At 33.6% G+C, this 24697-nt stretch overlaps 1 long non-coding RNA gene across 3 annotated transcripts in view; it reads right to left on the reverse strand.

The window, feature by feature from the left end:
* Positions 1 to 791: 791 nt before the first annotated feature.
* The window catches only part of LOC309622528, a 223113-nt gene continuing 199207 nt past the window's right edge, over positions 792 to 24697 (reverse strand). For 2 of the 3 annotated variants that reach the window (XR_014240934.1, XR_014240935.1), the window contains one exon: positions 792 to 4037. This is a non-coding gene — a long non-coding RNA (uncharacterized lncRNA). Of the gene's footprint in view, positions 4038 to 12057; positions 16158 to 24697 lie in introns of those variants that run through there. The other variant, XR_014240936.1, reaches the window with a different exon arrangement.

The following is a 24697-nucleotide window of genomic DNA, read 5'->3' on the forward strand; positions in this document are numbered from 1 at the left end:
TATGTGTGTTTATTTATTCTTTGGGGTTTTCCACATATAGAATCATGTCATCTGCAGCTAGAGATAATTTTACTTCTTCCATTCTAACATGGATATCTTTTATTTCTTTTTCTTGCCTAATTGCTCTAACTAGACCTTCCAGTAAAATGTTGAAAATCAGCATCTTTGTTTTGTTCCTGATACTAGGGGGAAGTTTTTACTCTGTCACCATTGAGTATGTTGTTAGTTGTGGATTTTTAATAAATGCCCATTTTCATGTTGAGGAAATTCCCTTCTATTCCTAATTTTCTGAGAATTTTTGAAATGAAAGGATGTTAGATTTGTCACATTATTTTACCAGACGTTATCTTTGTGAAGTCATATTATTTTTTGGAAAACACTGAAATAGAAAACTCTCTGAAAAATGGTCCAGGTAATATAATTCATGTAACTATAAAAAAACAAAAGAGGAAAAGAATAGCATGGGTAATCATAGAACAATCAACTCAAACCCTGAGAAGATACTAAAATAAATCATCTAATAATCAATTTACAATCATCTAGCAGAATATAAGATATTAGATAGCAATGTATATGAATTTAGAAAGTGGAAATAAAGGTCCCCAAAATTCATTCTTTTCTATGAGAGGATGAAAGACTATATAGGAGAGGATAAGATGAGATAATATTTGATAATCTTATATTTTAATTATAATTTTTATTATAACTCATGGCATTGTGATCTATAAACCAGAACCATATGGTATTAGATTGAGAGAGATTTCTGGTGTTGAAGACAGATATGAAATGTTGTGTTATTGGTATGTAGGGTCTCTCAAGGCTGAAATCAAGGTGTCAGCAGGTCCTCATTGCTTATAGACTCTCTGAAAGAATCTGCTTCCAAGTACTTCCAGGATGTTGGGAGAATTAGTTTGTTTTCATGTTTTTCACGTGGCCCTCTCCATTTTCAAACCAGCAAAGGTACTTTGGGTCTTTCTCATGCTTTGAATATCTCTAACTTCCTCTTCTGCCCTCAGCCAGGAGAAAGCTCAGCTTTTAATAACTCATGTTTAATAACATTGGCTACCTGGATAATCCAAAGTAATCTCCTTATTTTAAAGTTAAGTGACAAGTAACCTTAATTATATCTGCAAAGTTCCTTATGTCTTGTAAGGTAACATTCAGGAGTGTAACACCATGGGACAAAGGTCATAGAGCCAAAATTCTGGCAACCTTTCATAGGCCATATGGTAAGTGCATGTGTAAATTCATTAAAAACAAACAAGCTCGTCCCAGGCATGCACAAGCCTGCCCCGGGGCTGCAGAAGTGCGGGAAGCAGAAACAGAAGCCCACCTACAAGGGTCCTGGTGCTGTGGGCAGAGGAGTTCTCTCCGCTGGGCAGTGGCAGCTGCAGGTTGGAGCCCGTGACCACCACACTTCAGCCAAAGGTTGTGCTGGAGCTGACTCTGGAAAAAAAAAAAATTTAAAGGAAACAAACAATAGTAACAACAACAAAAACTCCAAAAATTTGTCTTCTGTCTTGCATAGCTTTTGCCAAGTAATATGCTGTATATTCTTTTTTCCTGTATATCTATTGTGTCTATTTTTCATCTGTTGGTCTTCATGTTTTTTCTCCTCATCTCTGCATTGTACTAAATGTTTTCAATTAAATCTCACTACTACTTTATCAGTTTGAGTATGCTGTTCTACATGTGGGTTTTTTTATTGTTTTTTTTTCTCTTTGTTTAGGTTTGATTTTGGTTTTCACTGTTTGAAATTCTCTGATCTTGAATTTTTGTTTAATATCCGTTCAACATTTATGGAAATCCTTAGCCATAACCTTTTCAAATCTTTCTTTTGTCCTCTTATGTCTCTATTATTCTGTGACTCAGATTAAGCATATATTCACATTTTATATTATTCTACATCTCGTGATGTTCTGCTCTAGTTTTTTTTCCTCTTCTCTTTCTGTTTCAAGTTGTGTAATTATTGTTGACCTACTTAAAATTTCATTTGTTCTTTTCTTAGCTGTGTTGATTCTAATGATGACTCCATCAACATCATACTTCATCTCTCTTACTGTGTTTTTACTTTAACTCTAGTACTTGATTCATTTTTGTTTTTTTCTCTCTGCTGAAATTCCCTATGTCTTCATGCATGTCATCCACCTTTTCTATAAACATAATAATTTGAGGGGTTTTTTTTATTCCTTAATTTATAATTTCAACATCTAAATCATCTCTGAGTCTTGTTGAATGCCTTGTTTCTTGTTTGTTTGTTTTTTTTATGACCTTACTCTTGTGTGTATCTCATAAATTTTAATTGCATGTCAGACATAGTGTGTAGAACAACAGAGACTGAGGGAAAGACTATTTGTGACTGGAAATGGGCATGCCTTTTTTTTCTACTAGGCCTTTAGTGGGGGAGATGAATCAATGTTATCTGGAACCGTGCACAATTTGGGTATTACTTTTGCTATAGATACTTTTAGTGCACCACCAGCTTCAAATTTCTCTGGTATTATCTTGTGCTTAGGCTTTTGGTTGGTTTGTCAGTGGCTTCTCCTCAATGTGCCAGCTCTACCCTCAGCTTTAGGCCTTCCCTGTGTTCCTGCATCTCAGAGAAGGTCTCTCCATGATCCCTGGCATGTACTTGTTTACTGCTGCTTTCCTTCACTGATGTAATGGTGGGAGACAGGGAGGATTATCTCTTTTCTTGGTTCAGCCTTATTTTTAGGTAGATCCTGCATCCCTGGTTCTCAGGTTTGAGGTTTTCTTGGTTTATTCTTCCTTTCCTCCAGTGACAGGAGAATTCTATGTGTCTGAGCTCATCCCCTAGTGGCTTCAGTCTTTAGCTCTTTAGGGAAGAACGGACTGGGTGGATCTTTGTGCTTTCCTGTAGCTATGGCAGCTTCCCTTCTCCAAGCCTGAACTACTAAGGAAAGATTTCTCTGCTCTTTATCCTGACCCCAATATTGCTCATGAACAACCCAGGGAGGTTGTAAAGTGGAGCTTGCAAGTTAATATGCTGCTCCCAGTGTTCTACGTTTACATGCTAACCATCACTCAGACTTTAGCAATATGTTAAAATTGTAGTGGGATTCTTCTTACCTGCATGTATGTAATCTTTGTCTATCCCCCTTTCCACAGGTGAACTAGTGCCCTTGTCCCATCTTTCCTTGTGTTTCAGGCTAGTTTTCTCTGTGACCTTAGATTCTGTTGGATTTAAGAAAAATATAATCATGTACTTTATCCAGTTTTTTCTTCTTGTTAGAATGAGAGCAACACTTTTCAGGTTTGTAAATATTTGGCAGAAGCTTGAAGCCAATTATTGTAAAGATACAATGAATAATTGTGTGTCTGGATAGGTAGATCCTTGAGGCCAAGGACCATGTCTTACTTAACAGTAGCCTCTAGATTCAGGGAAGGCATGTAGTAAAAGCTCAGTAAATTGGTATTGAATTGGATTTATAATCTTATCAATATCAGAACTAACATATGGTTAGACCAGTGGTTTTCCACTAGGGGGATTTTGCACTCCCCTCCACCCAAGGGACATTTGACAGCATATACAGACATTTTTCACTGTTGTCAGGTCCAGGGGCAAGTGTGTGGGTGTGTGTGTGTGTGTGTGAAAACACAATTATTGATATTTATAATTCATATAAATATCAATTTCGCTGAGGTTGAGAAATTCTTGGTTATACAAACATAGGAATTATAGAGAACATTTTATACAAACTAGATTAAGCTAATAAAGAGTCATGAATAGACATATGTACCAAAATATCTAATGACATGTTAAATCCACTGACTTCTATTTGTACATAGGACAGATTTGGCTGCAAGTAACAGAAACTCCAATTCAAAATAATATTAAACAATAAATAAATTTATTATATCAACTTAACAGGGAATCTAAAAGTAGTGAGACTTTAGACGGGGTAGCTTCAGAGTTGTTCTTTTCCTCTATGAGTTTCCTGGTTCTTTTTTTCTTTCTTTTTTCACAAGCTGTCTTTGTCCAGGGGCCACCTTCTATCAAGATTACAAGATGGCCTCTAGAACCAATGGAGAAACAAGCTTTGTTATCATATCTTACAAGGATTATGTTTTATAATTTCATATTTAAAACAAGCAAATTCAAGGTAAATAAGGAGTGGGAAAGTTTATTTTGGTAGAGACTTGAGACAAAGAACCCATCCCAGGATGATCTGAAGATTATTGAAAATACCAAGGATGTGAAAATGTATTTTCTAAAACTATGTTTATTTGCAAAGAAAAAAGTCTGGAAGAATATAAACCAAAATATTAAACAGTTTATGTAGGTTGGAATTTTAGGTAATTATATGTTATATTTTTATAGTATTTCCATCAGAGTATTGCTACTATGTATTACTTCTAAACTCTTCAAAAATGAAGGCCAAATTAGTTCCAATGAACCAAAATACTTCTTATAAAACAAAAGGAAAAGAAAAAAGTTTAACACATATTTTAACAGCAATATTCAAACCATTAATTTGAGGGTGGTTCCTTATCTACGGAATTTACCTTAGAAATAATAGCAAATATCTTGGCTTAGGCTATTGGCTTTCTGTGGATTACTAACAAAATGTATATATATATATATATATAGTCCTCCTCTTCCATCAGGCAATACACCTTTATGCTCTGGCAGAGCTTTATTCTTTGTATGTTCAACCCTAAAAGGCTCATCTTTCTTCCTCAATATTCTGTGCCACATGTATATCCTACATCTCTTGTTTTTCAATTCATCCATACCAACTGGTCGAAAACTTTGGAGTTATTCCTTACTCCTCCTTCTTTGTCTCAGTTTTCACAATTAATCAATTATCATGTACTGAAGATTCTAGCTCTAGAAGATCCCCTCTGTCTAAGTTACATTTTCTACCCCATGAAAACTGTCCTATTTCATACTTCCACCATCCCTACCTGAATCTTGCAGTTTCAACCCTATTGACTTAATTAATGGCTCCTATATCATTTATTTAAATTATCCATCACAGAGGATCTCTTTCCAAATATAAGTGAAATCATGGCATTCCACATTTTTAACAAATGCAATAGTGTCTTGTATCTTGCAGAATTAAGTAAGACTCTGATATAACCTAGCCTGGATTCTCATTCTCTTCTTTGTCTATATGTATTAGATTGACTCATGTAAGTTACAGATCCTATGTCTTCATAAAGTCTTCCTAGAGCTATATCCTACCCTGAAATAATTATGAGTTAACTATTCTTCCTCAGCATTCCCAGTCTCAGGTGTTACCATGAAAGTCAACTCTGATTTCTTCTCTGCCAACATGTCTTGAGTGTTTAAAATATGCCAGATGACTTAATAAATGCTTTATATATTTATCTCATTCATTCTCATATCTAACTAATGAAATAGTTTTAGCTACTCTTCTCCCCATTTAATAGATGAAATACTTAGTCACAGAGAGAGTAAATGGCCTAAAATCACACAGCTAGGAGACAGTAGGGCCATCTCACACACAGGTTGCCTGACTCCAGGATTCATCCTCTTTATCATAAAACTACACATTGATTTCATTAATCACTAGAGCCAAAGCAAAGGTTTAGTATTTCTAAATTTTATTTATTCCCATATGGTTTTATTTTTAATGGTTAACTTGTCTCCCCAACGGTTTGCAAGTTTTGAAGCAAGGATATATACATTTTTTCTATTATCTTAATTCTGTGGTGTTTAGCAGTACATTGTAGGTAGTTTGTATTAAATGAATGTTGGACAAATGACTAGTTTATTTGTCTCACAGAATCTCCTTATCTTAATTCATCTTAAGGTTAGTCCTATTAATTCTGATCATGTCACTATTTTGCTAAAACTGGCCTTGGGTAATTCCATGGTCTGAACCTAATATTCTTTTTAAATGTCATATTTCACTACCTCTCTCTACAAAGCCTCCACTTGTCCAAAACATACTGTTTCATGTATGGTTCTTTCTACCTTCTTGGCCTTGGCTCTGTAGGTTCCCCTACATGTAAAACGTTCTTCTGTTTCTCACCTCCAAATGATCAAATTCAAAACTAGATTTCTCTGGTTCACCCATGTTAGCCCTATAAACATCTATATTATTTTATCTGCACCATTTCAATTGTCCAGTGTCTGCTTTATGATTGTTTCTCCAACATAGTATACCTCAGTATTTTGAAAATAACAGGATATTCAATAAATGTTAAATAAGAGGGTGGTGGGGGCAAGCTTTTAGTGTAATTTGCATATACCCCAAATTTAAATAAGGTGTATAGATTTTTCAATTATTTACATGAGACAGTAAAACATATCATTACAATATGGGCAGTGAGTGGTCTTTTGAGGAAAACTGAATGGGTGTGAAATATTAAACCTAAAGAAGGCAGCAACCCTTATGACTTTCACTTCATGAATTGTGAAGACAGTTGACCTGTGGGTTTTAACCGGGTGGTCCTCTTATACACGGATTTTTTTTTTTTTTTTTCAATAAAAAGGTACTACAGTACGATGTAATACATGGTTGATTGAATCCGAGCATGCAGAACCTCAGATTCTGAGGGCTGACTATAAAGTTATAGACGGATTTTTTACTGGGTTGGCACCCCTAAACCCACTCTCGCCCTGTGTTGTTCAAGGGTCAACTGTAATCTTTAAAGCATAATGGGTTTAAAAGAAAAGAGCATTAAAAATTTATGTCTTTTAGACCAAAGAAGATTGGCATAGAGATAGTTTTTTTCAGTGAAGTATGGTACAATCATTTTGAAGGACTGTATCTACTCCACTGCCACTCTTATAAACATCTTTGATTAGAGAGAAAAACACTTCCAGACATATAGAAGGATGTGCTATTTTTATATAGTGTGTACCATAAAACAGACATATGATAATAATAAAATCAGAATTGAATTCATTTAACCTACAAAACAGATTTCTATTTTAAAAGTTAATGAGAAACTATACAGAAGAATTATATAGGTGTATTGGGGGAAAACCAATTAGTTTAATGTGCTGAATGTGTTGTTGGATTTGAATTAAGGAAATAAGTTAAATGCCAAAAGCAAATGCTAAAACTCACTTTAAGGTATTCTAAGTTTAATCTTATGATTCTAAACCTAACTAGTAATTTGACTTTGTAGACAATTCTCCTATGCAAAGAAATGAATTTCAGAGGTCATTTTTGGCTTATACTTCTAAACTGATTCATCTCTTTTTGTTTTCAAATGATTTGAAGTGGAGAGAGAAAAGATTATATTCATTCATCTTCCTAACGGTATCTGCCTTCCATACAGCACTCTGCATCTCTAAGTTGAATTTTTCAAATAGCAAATAACTCAATAGAGAAAAGGGAATTGAAATATTCCCTTTCTAAGAGAATATTTTATGGCAAGATAATTTTTGAGATATTCATTTATGATTCCTCCCTATATTTCTGCTATTTCTTTTCTTGTAGGTACTGCTCTGCTTGCCTTATGAAAGATTTGTGATGGGCCTTCTAGACTTTTGTTTCTAAACAAAATTTACTGAAACCAACTGAGGAGTACAGATTTTTGAGATAAGAGAACATCCAGTGAGAATAGGAAAATAATGATTGATGGAAAGTATAAATATTTAAAAATATAAAAACAATATATATTAAATATAAAAATATATAATATTTAAAAATCACCCTTATTTATAGTCATACTTCAGGTATTAGAAGGTAGAGAAAAATAGAGTTTGGTTCATCCTCCAAAACAGAGCATGCACTGAATGATGAGTATAGGTAGAAAAATAATGGAGAATATCACTGTGAGGAACATTGCTCCAGCACCACAGAGCCTTATGCAAGATGACATATTATTTGAAAACTGAATAGTCTACTTTTGTTGGCTTACCTGAGGAATTATTGTGTATGCACGTGTGTGTGTGTGTGTGTGTGTATATGTTTAAAGGTGACTTTATCTATCTTTATCAGCAGCTGTTTATCTACTTGCTCCCTCATTGACTGAGGATGCCCCAGTTTGCATTAATATCTTCTTAATTTTTTGATTGTACACATAGAAGTGCCTTGCAGGCATCCCCAAAAGGGTCATTAAAATTTTTTTATAGCAGGAAATAAGTGACTTTTAGAAAGCACAAATGTAGAGGCACTACTAGTGCCACAGAGCAGGCAGGAGGAGCCTACATGCCACTGCTCATTACTGTGCCTGAAACCAGAAATAAAGCTGAAAGAACAGAAAGTGTCAATATAGCCAAACTGGCAATTTAAAAGAGCTCTGGTGTCAATGTGGAGGATGGATTAGAAATGTTATCAGACGTTGTAAGAGAAAATTGTCAAGATATGATGAGCTCAAAATTAAAATTATGACAGGAGAGATAAGATAAGCAGATGGATTGGAGCAATATTGAGGGGATTCATAGGGCTAGACAGTGGGGAAGCAAATAGATTTGAGTAACAAGTGAAAAGAGTTCAGAGTTGAAAGCCAGGTTTCTAAGAATCTGGTAGATAGTTGAGGCATTTTCTGACCTTAGAGGGGTAGAGAATATTTGAAAGAAAACTTTATAAATTTTAATTTGGACATGTTTTACTGAGAAATCTATGAAATATACACATTTTGAGGTTCAGAGTTAAGGAGAGAATTCTGAGTTTCATATAGCAAGATCTGAGATTTTTTTTTACATTTTTGAGAAAGAAATGTCTTAGCAGTAGAAAGTTAAAGAAATATAAATAATCAGCAGGATTCACAATTAATGGAGTACAGAAGATCATAAATGGTACTAAATCTGTTTTGACTCATGTTTAATGAATTTAGCCCCGAAGCAAGAATAATTAAATAGCACAATATCTGGACACTAACATGCTATGCAGAGTGGAAGCATATATAAAGGTATTTCCTTAAGCTGGCACGTGCTTTTAATTTTTGAATAATTGGCAAGTATGGCCTTGTTTAATATTCAAATTGACTTATTTAAAGTACACAGAGAGATATTGTCCTTATTTGGAGAATGGAGAAACAGCAGCCCAGGGAGAAGAAAAGTCTTTCCACAAGCAATGAATAAGAGTAAATTCCATAGACTCAGTTTCTTGATTCTTGCATGAGCACTCTGTCCATTATACCCTATTCCTTTTTATTCAAGGAAATTATAGGTAATGAGATAGCTATTTAGTAATTAATTGTTCACTACAAATTATAAAATATTATTTCTAAGGGCTAAGAAAATAATTGCTTTTATCTAGATTCAAGAATTGATATTTGAATCTAACCATAACAAAGTACAAAAAACAGGATGATTTAACACAACAGAAATGTATTGTCTCTAGAAGTCCAAAATCAAGATACTGGCAGATCTAACCTCCCTCCAAATCTTTCAGAGGAATTCTTCCTTGCCTCTTCCTAGCTTCAGGTGGTTTGCCAGCAATCTCCACTGTTCCCTGTCTTTCAGCTGCTTAACTTCAACCTTTGTCTTCCTTGTAGCCAGTATTCTCCCTTTGTCTCTGTCTTCAGATAGCCTTCTTATAAGTTCACCAGTCATACTGGAGTTGGGGCCCACCCTACTGCAATATGATCTCGTCTTAACTAATTACATCTACAACAACTCAATTTCCAAATAAGGTGGCATTCAGGGAAACATGGGGTTAGGACTTCCACATAATTTTTGGTGGGTGTGGGGGTACAAAAATTCAACCCATAACACCAACATACCTAATTATATCAGTAAAATATTGTGTACTTACTATTAAGTTTAATGAATGAATATATTTTAAATATTAGAAGAGGCATTTGAAGATTCAGAGATTTAACCCATACTTTAAATTACATTGACAAAGAATTCCTAAATAACTTTAGTATATAATATTTAATTGACAAAGAGAAAGGGGTGATTTATATAGTCTTAAATTCTAGTTTATATGTCAACTAATAATTTTGTTTTCTTGACATAGAATTATTTTTCTATAATATAAAAATAGTTCCATGATAAAGACATATGAAAGATTGCTATTCACTAGATAGATTAAAAAAGAGAGAAAAAGGAACTTACATTTTGTTTTGTAGATAAGAAAGGAAGATTTTTGCCATGAGAAAATATTATAAATATATTTCTTCATGTAAATATATTTATAACCATTATATACAAATATATGGTTTAATTTAATGTTATTATTTAATTTCATAAATTCAAATTAACTGTTTACAAGCATCTTAATAATGATGTGTTTTGGTCTTCATCTACTTGATAAAGGATAAAATAATATCTCTTAGCAGAAAATGTATTCAGATCATACCATAACTAAAGGTATATAGAAATACTATTAATAAATTCCATTCAAAACACCAAAAATTTGAAAATATTTTCTCCCATTCTGAGGGTTGTCTTTTCATCTTTTTTATGGTTTCCTTTGCTTTGCAAAAGCTTTTAAGTTTCATTAGGTCCCATTTGTTTACTTTTGTTTTTATTTCCATTTCTCTAGGTGGTGGGTCAAAAAGGACCTTGCTGTGATTTATGTCATAGAGTGTTCTGCCTATGTTTTCCTTTAAGAGTTTTATAGTGTCTGGCCTTACATTTAGGTCTTTAATCCATTTTGAGTTTATTTTTGTGTATGGTGTTAGGGAGTGTTCTAGTTTCATTCTTTTACATGTAGCTGTCCAGTTTTCCCAGCACCACTTATTGAAGAGACTGTCTTTTCTCCATTGTATATTCTTGCAAAAAGATGACTCTCAGAATGGGAGAAAATATTTGCAAATTAAGCAACTTACAAAGGATTAATCTCCAAGATATACAAGCAGTTCATGCAACTCAATATCAAAAAAAAAGAAAAACAGCAACAACAACCCAATCCAAAAATGGGCAGAAGACCTAAATAGACATTTCTGCAAAGAAGATATATAGATTGCCAACAAACACATGAAAGGATGCTCAACATCACTAATCATTAGAGAAATGCAAATCAAAACTACAATGAGGTATCACCTCATACCAGTCAGAATGGACATCATCAAAAAATCTACAAACAATATATGCTGGAGAGGGTGTGGAGAAAAGGGAACCCTCTTGCACTGTTGGTGGGAATGTAAATTGATACAGCCACTCTGGAGAACAGTATGGAGGTTCCTTAAAATACTAAAAATAGAACTACCATACGACCCAGCAATCCCATTACTGGGCATATACCCCGAGAAAACCATAATTCAAAATGAGTCATGTACCACAATGTTCATTGAAGCTCTGTTTACAATAGCCAGGACATGGAAGCAACCTAAGTGTCCATCGACAGATGAATGGATAAAGAAGACGTGGCACATATATACAATGGAATATTACTCAGCCATAAAAAGAAATGAAATTGAGTTATTTGTAGTGAGGTGGATGGACCTAGAGACTGTCATACAGAGAGAACTAAGTCAGAAAGAGAAAAATAAATACCGTATATTAACACATATATATGGAACCAAAAAAAAAAAAAAGGGTTCTGAAGAACCTAGGGGCAGGACAGGAATAAAGACGCAGATGTAGAGAATGGACTTGAGGACACGGGTAGGGGGAAGGGTAAGATGGGACGAAGTGAGAGAGTGGTATGGACTTATATATACTACCAAATGTAAATAGATAGCTAGTGGGCAGCAGCCGCATAGCACAGGGAGATCAGCTTGGTGTTTTGCGACCACCTAGAAGGGTGGGATAGGGAGGGTGGGAGGGAAAAGCAAGAAGGAGGAAGTATGGGGATATATGTATATGTATAGTTGATTCACTTTGTTATAAAGCAGAAACTAACACACCATTGGAAAGCAATTATACTCCAATAAAGATGTTAAAAAAATAAAAAATAATAATAATAAAAAAAAAAACCAAAAATTTTTACCGCATTTGCCCTGTCATGTAGAAAAGGAAAGCACATGTGTACCGTGATGCAGGGAAAAATGGTTTAGGGCAACTACATCTGAACACAGAGAAAACTGCAAATTTAATAAATCTTACATGCCATTTCCTTCCAAAATACACTAGGTGTATGTTTACTCAACTATAGCAACCCAAATTTGCGAGGTAAATGGAAATTCAGTGACTGAGAAACTCTTTTTTTTCTCCCTTTTCTTCTTAAATATAAAATATATTGGTTCTTTGTCACGGCTCATAAATCAAAGATTAAATAATGACTATTCATCTTCATAATGCCTGGGAATTATAGTAGGAAAAAGAAATATCTTCTTTGCCTTTATAATTTGTATTTTATGTAAATTTTATATTATACAAATTTTATAATTTTATAATTTACTTTTGTATATTTGTCATTCAGTGGTATACTATGTCAGTTATCGCTCTAAACACAGACAAGCAAAACACACACACACAAAAACAAGCAAAGAGAAATCCTCACCTCTCTGAACTTCAGAGGTACTCTGAAATAGGCTATTTACAAACGATTTTAACTATGTTGGCAAATCTCACTCGAGTGCCAGGTATGAAGAGGCAACATGACTTTGTGAGCTAATCCTGAACTCTTGGAAAGTGATTCAATGACAGCACTAGTTCTTCCTGTATGCAAATTAAAGAATGAGCTAGGAACTATTCCATCTGCTTCTACCACATAAGCCATTACCTAAAGCCCTTAGACCTTAAGATACAGTCCTGGCCTTTCAAAATTAGTACTTTGAAAAAATAAAATGAATGAAGTTAAGTCAGCCAAAGTTTCTCTTTGTCTATTGTAGGTTAAACAAGATTTTGTGGGTAAATCTAAGAATCTTACTGAAGATAAATATAGAAGAAACTTGGTGAAATAGGTAAAAACTAGAAATTCATGGGTTCACGGCTAGGCTACATAGGCTTCTATTTGGATTTCCTTCTTTGAGCTTCCTAACCTTACAGAACCTTAGTTTCCTCATCTTGTAAATGGGGAGATAATTATAACATCCTTCCTCATAAGTCTATTGTTAAGTCTAATTAAAACAGTCCATGTAAATAAATTGGCACATAAAAAGTGCTGTATAAATTTTAGCTATAATAATAACTAATATAATGGTTCTATACAACTGTTTCTATGAGAAAAATATCAAGCAAATGCTCAGAAGACATTTCTTTCAAATGTTGAAACCCTGTGTATTTTGATTTTAACTTAGTCCATTGGTTTAATATCTAAAAGTCATTAAATAAACATATAATACCATGGAGCAATGTTTAATTCATCACTTCTTTCATGCCAGTTGTTCATAATCATCATTATATAAATATTGAATATATTATTACTATTGGGACCTGTCCAGCCAAAACTGCCCCCTATGTATAGTTTTGACCCTACTTTGGTCCCAAGTGACCACACAGTGAAGAAAATTATCAGTATGCTTAATGGAATCTGAAGAAATGTTATGGGACCCCTAGTAACTCCTGAAATCATTTGAGCAGATAACGATAATAACCAAACTTAGGTTAAAGGAGAATACTTTGACAAGTGTAAAAATAAATAATGGTTCATTTGGTCCCTTCCATTATCCTGGATTAAATGAGCAACCTGTCTAATATTACCCTTACCTTCTAGAATAATAGCTAAAGTATGTTAAGCTTTTATGTTATATCAAGTACCATGCATAATATTTTACTTGCATCATCTTATTTATTACTCATATCAATCTTTTGAGTAAATTTTATCCTAATCCCCATTTTATAGATAAGGATACTGAAACTCAATTTATCATATAGTTTTCACATGCAAGAGTTAAGATTTCAATCCAAAACACTTAACTTTTATTAGCAGTATTGTGTTAGAGTGTAGGGATCAGCTCTCCAGGTAGGGCTGCCAGATAAAATATGGGAGGCTCAGTTAAGTATCAGTATGCCCCAAATATTGTAACTATTTGTAATTTATCTGAACTTTAAATTTAACTGAGTATCCTGTGCTTTTATTTGCTAAATCTGACAATCTTACTTATGGGAGTTTTTGTTAGTTTTACTCAGCGGATTCTGAATTGCTTCATGAGAAGAGTAAGTTCACCTCACTGAAGAGATTATGTTTAGCTCAGTGGTATGTATAGGGATGAATTATTTGAGATAGCTGAGAAGATTTAAGAGATTGGGTAATGGAAGACAAGGGAGATGAGGCATCCAGAAGAAAAATGGAATTTAGGAAAATATTAAGATGCTTAGATGGAGGGTGAAGTTATGTGATATGGTGTGCAACATAATTTTTTTCTCCAAGTACACACAAAAGCTGTTGAAAAGTTCAGTGATCTCTTTTCAGAATGTGATGAAATCCTTTGCTTCAAAGTGTGTCCTGAGTGAGACCAGAAGCTGCCTATGAAGATCCAGTTAGATCTAGAATATATAAAATACTTGTTATTTGCTGCAAAGAATTGTAATTCACTTTACTGAGGAAGGATGGCCAGGCAGGGAAGAAGAGACTACAGATCAAATTAAATTCTGTGTTTGTTGTTTATTTTTAACGTTGCATTAAGTACGTGATAGATTTAAATTTAACCCATCATCTCAGTCAGTTTGGATTGCTGTAACAAATTGTCATAGACTGGATGGCTTAAGCAACAAACATTTATTTCTCACGGTTCCAGAGGCTGAAAGTCCAAGATCAGGGTGCCAGCATGGTCGAGTTGTTGGTGAGGGCCCTCTTGCTGGTTATGTCCTCACATAACCTTGTTTTTCCTTGGTGCATGCACACAGAGATGCCACATCTCTTACTTTTTTTTATGAGAACATTAATCACATCATGAGGGCCCTACCCTTATGACCTCATCTAACCCTAATTACCTCCCAAAGGACCCACCTCCAAATATCATATCGGGGGTTAAGTTTTCAGCATATCAATTTTGCAGGGGTCACAAACATTCAGTCCATAGCACTAGTTAATTTCAAAACAGTGGGTTCTATTTTATATATAGTAGTGTGTATATGTCAATCCCAATCTCCCAATTTATCCCTCACCCCCTTTCCCCCTGGTAACCATAAGATTGTTTTCTACATCTTATATAAAATAGATAACTAATAAGGACCTACTGTATAGCACAGGGAACTCTACTCAATGCTCTGTAATGACCTATATGGGAACAGAATCTAAAAAACAGAGTGGATATATGTATATGTATAACTGATTCACTTTGCTGTACAGCAGAAACTAACACAACATTGTACATCAACTATACTCCAATAAAAATTAAAAACAAAAAAAAAAACAATGGGTTCAACGGAATTCAAGTTAAGCCTTTTATAAGACCAGCTTGCACCTAATACATATGAGGGTTTCTACTATTAATGTCTTTATCAGTAGTAAAGGGCTTGTCTATTAAACCATAGAATTTTATCTTTTATTGTTCAAGATATTAAATGTAAGGCTTTTGACTTAATTATAAAGACTACAAAAATGAGTTGAGTTTTATACTTTTGTTGGGATTAACATTTACTGCCTAAGATTTACTGTTATGTGAAGTTAGGGTAGAGGGGAATGCATAGGTGTGGTGAAATGGTCAGGAAACAATTGACTTGTGCAGGGGTGAATTCAGTTGAATATGTCATTGTTAGTGTCTGTTTCCACAAGGACTAGCAAAAGCTTACCTCTGCAAAGAGCTCAAGGGCCTTCTGACCAGGACTAAGTGACCACTATCTAAGACCTCCTTCTGACATCCCATTCTTAGGAAAAGTTGTCCTTAAGAAAGAAGACAATAAGAAAAGGAAAAGAATTGAAAAGAAAAAAGATGAAAGAGGGTAGAAGTGTAGCTTTGAGGGACAAGCCATTATTGACTTAGTCCATGGATTAATAAAAAGAAATAGAATAGAAAAAAGTAAAATAAATAAAATGATTCTGAGAGTAAAGAATAAAATAAAGTTCTTTATCTGATTTTAATCCACTAAGTAGAATATTTCATGATTTATATCTACCTTAATTTTTACTCCCAAATTCCTACTATATGTAGCATAATTTACCAAGAACTCTAGCTGCTGCACTTTTAAATTCACTTCTGTTTTTGCACTGAGGTCACACTGGAACCAATGGCATTAAGACAGACAACTCCTTGGAAACATGAGTCCTTTGTTGGCTGACTTTAGTTTAATGACTCTATATTTGCCTTGCCAAACTTTCCATATGCTACAAGGCCATCTGTGATTCTTCCATCCAACATTCCCTCTCTCCTTCACCCATGGTCAGACTTCATGATGGTATGTCAGTTTTCTCAACCTGGAAAATACAAAACTATAGAGACAGAGAAAGATCAGTGGTTGCAGGGGTTAAGGGAGTGTGGGGTGGGTAAACAGGCAGACGGCGGATAATTTTTAGGGCAGTGAAACTACTATGTATGATACTATAATGGTAGATACATGTCAGTATACATTTGTTCAAACCCATAGAATGTACAACACTAAGAGTGAGCCCTAATGTAAACTCAGGACTCAGTCTTACTGATGTGTCTATGTATGTTCATCAGTTGTAACAAATGTAGCAGTCTGGTGGGAGATGTTGGTAATGGGGGAAGCTATGCATGTGGGGAGGCGGGTGTATAAATGTATATAAGAAACCTCTGTACTATCTGCTCAATTTTGCTGTGAACCTAAAATTGCTCTAAAAAATAAAGTCTATTTTGAAAAAATTATAGTAACATGCTCTACTCTTATCCATTAGAAATGATCTTTTTCCATATACTGTGTATTTCCAGTGACAGCAGTAGTAACCAAAGACTACTAGTTTGTAAAATCTGAATTTGACCTAGTTTGTAGAAATAACTATTTCTACATATCATAGTACATTAAGGGTTATATTCACCCTCCTATTTATATGTTCCATTCTAAATCATACTCCTCTAATTAGATTTAAATTACATTAGACTAGGATATATAAAATAAATGTCTTGATACTTTAAGACCTAGGGACTAGAGGCCAAGAGCTCTTTTAAAATGTTTGGATTTGTCAGGGTTCTCCAAAGAAACAGAGCTGGCAGGATGGCAGCCTAGAAGTTCCAAAAAGAGTTGATGCTGCAGTCTTGAGTCCAAAGGCAGTCTGGAAGCAGAATTCCATCCTTTTAGAGGGATATCTTCTCTCTTAAGACTTTCAGCTGATTGGAGGAAACCCACCCATATTATGGAGGGTAATATACTTTACTCAAAGTCTACTGATTTAAAAATTAATCACACCTGAAAAATAACTTCCTAGCAACATCTAGACTGGTGTTTGGAACGATAGCTTAGCCATGTAGACATATAAAATTAACCTCAGAGGGCTGCCAACTCCTTAGTGGAGTCTAGTTCATTTTCTCAGTATCTATCCCAGTCTTCAAATCTATGGGAATAATTCCAGCTTTTTGAGAATTTTATCAATTCTTCCCCACTCCCAGACTTTCATATCTCCCTTTATGCTATCTTTCTTTTTGGATGGTACAAATTTGTTTCCACAGTGAAGACACATGTATAATAAAGTGAGACAGTAAGTCAAATACTATCTTCTGAATATTCTCTTGGCTTCCAAAGAGAATAAGGCTTTATGTATAAACAGTTTAGGATATGCTGTGCTAATAAAGGATCTCAAAATTTTGGATTTGACAATGACAGAGGTTTACATATTTCAACCAGGAGTCTCTTGTTAGCCACAGCTCTGCTCCATATTGACTTCATTCCAAGACTCAGGCTCTATCTAGAGCATTGTAGTTCTTGAAGTGGAAGGAAAGGAAAGATTATGAACCATATATACTGGCTATGCCTTATAATGACATATGTACCTTCTGCCCACAGCTGTTTTATTGGGAAAAACCTGAGTTTACCAGAATGAGGATTTATAAATCTACAGGAAAGAACTGTATGTTTCTGCTAAACTTTATATAACCACAGTCAAAGATCTTGTTTATGTATCATCTTTAAGGCTGAAGACTCCATTTTTTTCTTTTTACTGGCCTCTGTATGTTGTTCATCCCCTGGTCCTTAGTTTAAGGGTCTTAAAGCAGTTTGGCTTTGCCCACTGCTGCCTTCAAAGAATTTGGAATAATAGGCCTTTTGTTGTGGGCTCCTACTCTTGTTTAGTGGATAACACTTAAAGGAAAGGACCTGGGAAAGGCATATCACTCAATTATTACTTCCTGTTAAGGCTGCAGCTTCAAAGCCACCACAATAACCATTATAATTTGTAGTCTTTTTAACCCTGGAAACTACAAATTGTGGAACTCTTAGTCAATTTTGATTGCAGGTCACAAGTAGAGAGCAACTCTTAGGACAGAATTATTGCCCTCCATTTCTAGCTCTATTCTTTCTTGCAAGACTCAGAAACAGCAAGCAGTACCCAATATTCTGAATTTTTTCTTCCATTTTCCCTATCTTTATAATCTCAGTCATCACATGGTCTTCATCCCAAGCAGAACAATTGGACCAAATAGTTTATTGTTTCATATCAGGAGTCAGTACACTTCTACTCTGCAGTTGGTAGAGCCTGTCTTCCTACCCCAACCCAAATGCATTCCAAAGATTGTTTTTGATACTTGTAAAAAAAAACTACAGTCTGTTAAACCAAGTTTTGTATCAATTAGAAATTGTGTTCATCCACATATAACAGAAACATACCTAAAAAGTTTTCCAGAAGTCTAAACTAGCATCTTCCACATCCGTATAATTAGCTAGAACTAGAAATCATAAGACTATCCTTAACTTCAAGAGAAGCTGAAATTTTTGGTTTTAAGTCTGAGCCATTGGCATTCCAAACACAAAGTTTTCTTTAAATAAGTAAGGAGAAAATGAATATTGAGTAGGCAAATAGTAGTCCTTGTCATGGTGATAACATTTCTTTGCCAAGAAAATAAAATGAATGCAAATCTGTACATTGATGATATGGTTATAGCATCATAAAGTAGACATGATAATAGTAAAACAGTTTCCATAAATGATGCTACTTCTCCTTTCCTATCATTTCCATCATCTCATATAATCCTTACAGAAAACTTGGAAGCATATATTTATACTAATTTGATAGATGGGAAAACTGAGCATCTTTTAGCTGGTCAATGGCAGAGCCAGAGATGTAACCCATTCTAACACCACAGTCAGTCCTTTTCACTGTGCATGATTCCTTCTTTCTAAATCTGTGGCTAGAGAAAGAAAAGCTAAAAATAACAGGACCTTTTTAAACAAATAATCTCCATAGAACTCTTTCAATGAGCAAAAATCAAAACTATAGAGTATTGTCACCGCAAACACTTGTCAGAGAATTCATAAAATGATTTTGATTCAGCACTAACGAAAATTGCACCTCAGATATTTGATATTTAAGGAAAAAAAACTAAGGGACATGTTAACTATAAATTTATCTGAATTCCTTGTGCTTTATTTCCACATTAAGATAGGCCATCAGAAAGTAATATAAATGGAGTATATTTTCTTAGCTCCCTGTAGAAAGGCTGTCTCATTTGTAACTCAAAACCTTCACTAAATTCAATTTACTGTTGTAAGAAAAGTTGATGGTAAATATTTGTTTCATCAAAAATAAAAATCTATGAAGACACAGGCTTATTTTGCTACTCATTACCCATTTTATAAGATTCATGTGATAAATACACAAGATAGGGTTCCAGAGACTGAAAATGTTTAACTGTATCTATTTAGTACCAATCACCAGGAACCTGAATTGAATTTAAATGTCCATTTGCTGTAACTAATTACATGGATATGTGATGGCACTGTTGCCAACTTCCTATGTATTGATCTTTTTTAGCATGTTAATTTTCTTCTTCAATAATATGAGGTATCTCCAGTTCTTTTTGAAATTATCATATATGATATAACCAGCAAAAGTAATACAAATTGCAGATTTCCAGACAAATTTTCTTATATCTGAAAGAGTCTTAAGAACATAAACTGTTGGAGAAATTCTCTTTTATACAGTAACTATGAAGGGACCATTATTTTTTTAAAGAATAGTTTGTGAATTGCTTCAAAACTCTTTCTTTTGAATAAATCCAGGTCCTATGTTCAGTATGAAGTTGCTTTATTGCATTTTGTGATTCTGAAAATACACATTCTTAAAATGAAGATTCAAAACTAAAATGAGTAAAAAAAAATTTTTCTAGATATTACTACTGTTAACATTCTAATAATTAGTACTTCCAGTTATTATTATATGTAAATATATGAATTTGCAGAAACAATTATATTATATGTGATATTTTGTAACCCATTTTGTACCTGTACATAACCAAAGTACAGGTGAATTCTACCAAACATTTAAAGCAGGGTTAACACTTATCCTTCTCAAGCTATATCAAAAACTTAAAAAGGAAGGAAAGCATTTTAACTCATTCTACAAGGTCAGCATCACCCTGATGCCAAAACCAGAAAAAGACACCTTCATAAAAGAAAATTACAGGCCAATATACCTGATAAGCATAGGTCCAAAAATCCTCAAAAAAATATTAGGAAATTGAATTCAACACTACATTAAAAAGATCATACACTTTGATCAAATGGGATTTACCCCAGGGATGCAAGAAAGTTCAATCAATGGGACACATCACATTAACAAACTGAAGAATAAAAATCATATGGTCATCTCAATAGATGCAGGAAAATCTTTTGACAAAATTCAACATGAATTTAAAATAAAAACTCACAGCAAAGTGAGTATAAAGGGAACATATCTCAACATACCATATATGACACTCCTACAGTTTTCATACTCAGTGGTGAAAAGTTTTCACTAAGATCAAAAATAAAACAAGGACGCCTGCTCTTGCCACTTTTATTCAACATAGTATTGGAAGTTCTAGCTACAGCAATCAGACAAGAAAAAGAAATAAAAGGAATCCAAGTTGGTAAGGAAGAAGTAAAACTGTCAGTGTTTGTAGATGACATGATACTATATATAGATAATCCTTAAGATGCCACCAAAAAACTATTAGAACTAATAAATTAATTCAGTAAAGTTGCAGGAATTAAAATTAATGCACAGAAATCTGTTATGTTTCTACACACTAACAACAAATTATCAGAAAGAGAAATTAAGAAAAATGCATTTATGTTTGCATCAAAAAGAATTAAATACTTAGGAATAAATTTAACCAAGGAAGTAAAAGAACTGTACTAAGAAAATTGTAAGCCCTTGGTGAAAGAAATCGAATATAACACAAACAAAGGGAAAGATATACTGTGATCATGGATTAGAAGAATTAATATTGTTAAAATTACCATACTACCCCAGACAATCTACAGATTCAATGCAACCCCTGTCAAAATACCAATGACATATGTCACAGAACTAAAACAAATAATTCTAAAATTTGTATGGAAACACAAAAGACCCTGAATAGTCAAAACAGTTTTGAGAAATAACAAAGCTGGAGGTATGATACTCCCTGATTTAAAACTATATTGCAAAGCTACAGTAATCAAAACACTATGGTAGTGGTACAAAACAGACACACAGATCAATGGAACATAATTGAGAGCTCAGAAATAAACTCATATTTATATGGTCAATTAATCTACACAAAGGAGTTAAGAATATACAATGGGGAAAAGATGTCTTCTTCAATAAATGTAGTTGAAAAAAATCGACAGCTACATCAAAAATATCAAATTGGACTACTTTCTCACACCATATACAAAAATAAACTCAGAGTGGATTAGAGACTTATATGTAAGACCCAAAACTATAAAACTCCTAGAGGAAAACAGGCAGTATGCTCTTTGACATCAATCTTAGCAATTTTTTTGATATGTCTCCTCAGGCAAGGGAAACAATAACAAAAAGAAACAAATGGGACGACATCAAACTAAAAAGCTTTTGCACAGTGAAGAAAACTTTTAACAAAATGAAAACGCTGCCTACCAAATGGGAAAAGATATTTGCAAACAATACATCTGATAAGGGATTAATATCAAAAATATACAAAGAACTCCTAACTCAACATGAAAAAAATAAAGCAAACCTGAGTAAAAACTGGGAAAATAACCTGAATAGACACTTTTACAAAGAAGATATACAAATGGCCAACAGACAAACAAAAAGATGCTCAACATCACTGATCATAAGGGAAAAAAACAGAATGAGATATCACCTCACACCTGTCACAATGGCTATTATTTAAAAGACAACAAATAACATGTGATGGCAAGGATGTTGAGAAAAGGGAACCCTCATGCACTGCTGAGGGGAATGTAAATTGATACATCCACTATGGAAAACAATATGAAGGTTTCTGAAAAAATTAAAATTAGAACTGCCAATCAATCCAGCAATTCCACTTCTGGGTATTTTTCTGAAGAAAACAAAATCACTAATTTGAAAAGATATGTGCACCCCTATGCTCACTGCAGCATTATTTACAATAGCCAAGCTACAGAAGAAACCTAAGTGCCCATTCGTATATAAATGGATCAAGAAGACGTGGTATATGCAACAGAATGTTATACAGCCATAAAAAGGGTGATATCTTGCTATTTGCTACAACATGGATTGACATAAAGGGTATTATGCTAAGTGAAATAAGTCAGAGTGAGAAAGACAAATACTATATAATTCCACTTATGTGTGGAATCTAAAAACTAAAACAAGTGAACAAACATAACAAAACAGAAACAGACTCACAGATACAGAGAACAAACTGGTGGTTGCCAGAGGAGAGGGGTGTGGTGGGATGAATGAAGTAGGTGAGGAAGAGTCAGAGGTACACACTTCTAGTCACAAAATAAATGTCATGGGGATGTAAAGTACCACATAGGGAATATAGTCAATAATATTATAATAATTTTGGATGGTGACAGATGGTAACTAGCCTTATCATGGTAATCATTTGTAATGTATAAAAGTATCAAATCACTCTGTTGTATACTTAAAACTAACATAATACTGTAAGTCAATTATACATCAATAAAAAATAAAATAAAATTTTTATTTTATTTAAATATTCATTCAAAGTTTAAATAGCATAAGAAAAGACCTAGTTGATGAGTTCCTATGGTGAACTTCATAAAGGGAATCTTCACCTTATAATTTATCTGATTATAAATGTTTTCTATTACCAGGTTGGCTTAAAGTGATTATACTTCCACATATATCTTTTCATTATTTTTGATTTCAACACATGAAACACAAGAGAGCTCATGCATATCGTTCTTCCTCTGAAAGATTTTGATTGAGGATATTACTCAACTTCTAGGATATTAATTTTTGAAGTTTTAAAGTTCTCTGTTTTAGAAGTGAATATGATACAAATTAAGATTTTAATGGCCTACCTAGTTCCTCTTATGAACATTTTGCTTCATCCTATTTCTCCTTTCATCAAAAATATTTTAAAACTGGATGTGGGGATAGAAAATTAGTAAATATCATGTCCATATTCTCATTTCTAAGTCCTGACAGGTCAACTGAATTTAAAATAAAATGAACAAATAACATCAGTGTGACTGGTATCATTCCTTCCAATAATCAGTGTTACTGAGAAATATTTATCAACATGAATCCCCTTAATCTTTTGTGCTAATATGATATGATGTTTGTTTTTAATAAGTGCAATAATTTTTTTTCTAAATTCCAAATTCCCATCAAACTAGCCTTTATATTTTCATCTTCATTATCATAGTAATTATAAATATATAATAAACACTAAATGTATGTAAAGCACTCGACTAATATTCTTACATGTATATTACCTCAGTTAACACAGGTAATGACGCTGAGGTAGTTATTACCTCTATCATCCAGGTAAGGACAGTAAGGTGTTTAGAGGGATTAAGTAGAGTCCAGGATCATATAGAGTAGTAGCAGGACAGGAGTCTAATTCATGTAGTATGATTTGAGAAACTGCACTCTTGTTTATAGAAATGGCTGTATTTTAATTTCAAAAAGAGATTTAAAAATTGGAGTGAACATTGAGGTAGAGTTGAGAAAAACAATCTACAATCACAAACTATTTCTTAGAACTGTAATAGGACATAGTAAAATCTTGATAAGGTGCTAATTTATGATTTATTTTTTAAGAATTTTATTTTGTCCCAAACTTTAAATACAGTGGAGTGAACTTAAGGAGATTAGGAAATGTAGTCTCATTTAGGGCTTCTGTAAGTCACAATTAAATATTTAAAACATAAATAGAATTATGAATATAACATTTTATTTACAATACATTATGAGGACTAAGAGCCCTATATAGAAATTTGCAAAATTATTTTTTCTTGGAAATTATTTTTTTGTCAAATGATAAGTAACTTCGGAGAATGCTATCTTTCAAAGTTACTTTAAATAATTTCTTCAAGGACTTATTAACACAGATTGTACTACCATAAAATTAAAAGATAAAGAAGATGTTGTACATATATACAATGGAATATTACTCAGCCATAAAAAAGAACAAAATAATGCCATTTGCAGCAACATGGATGGACCTAGAGATTCTCATACTGAGTGAAGTAAGTCAGAAAGAGAAAGACAAATATCATATGATATCGCTTATATGTGGAATCTAAAAAAAGCCTACAAATGAACTTATCGACAAAACAGATATAGAAAATAAACTTATGGTTACAGGGGTTACGTGGGGAGAGGGATAAACTGGAAGATTGGGATTGACACATACACACTACTATATATATAAAACAGATAACTAACAAGGACCTACTGTATAGCACAGGGAACTCAATACTCTGTAATGGCCTATATGGGAAAAGAATCTAAAAAAGAGTGGATATATGTATATGTATAACTGATTCAGTTTGCTGTACATCTGAAACTAACACAACATTGTAAATCAATTATACTCCAATAAA

This window comes from Balaenoptera borealis (genome assembly GCF_965194805.1).
Source record: "Balaenoptera borealis genome assembly, chromosome: 2".
NCBI classification, from domain to species: Eukaryota; Metazoa; Chordata; class Mammalia; order Artiodactyla; family Balaenopteridae; genus Balaenoptera; species Balaenoptera borealis.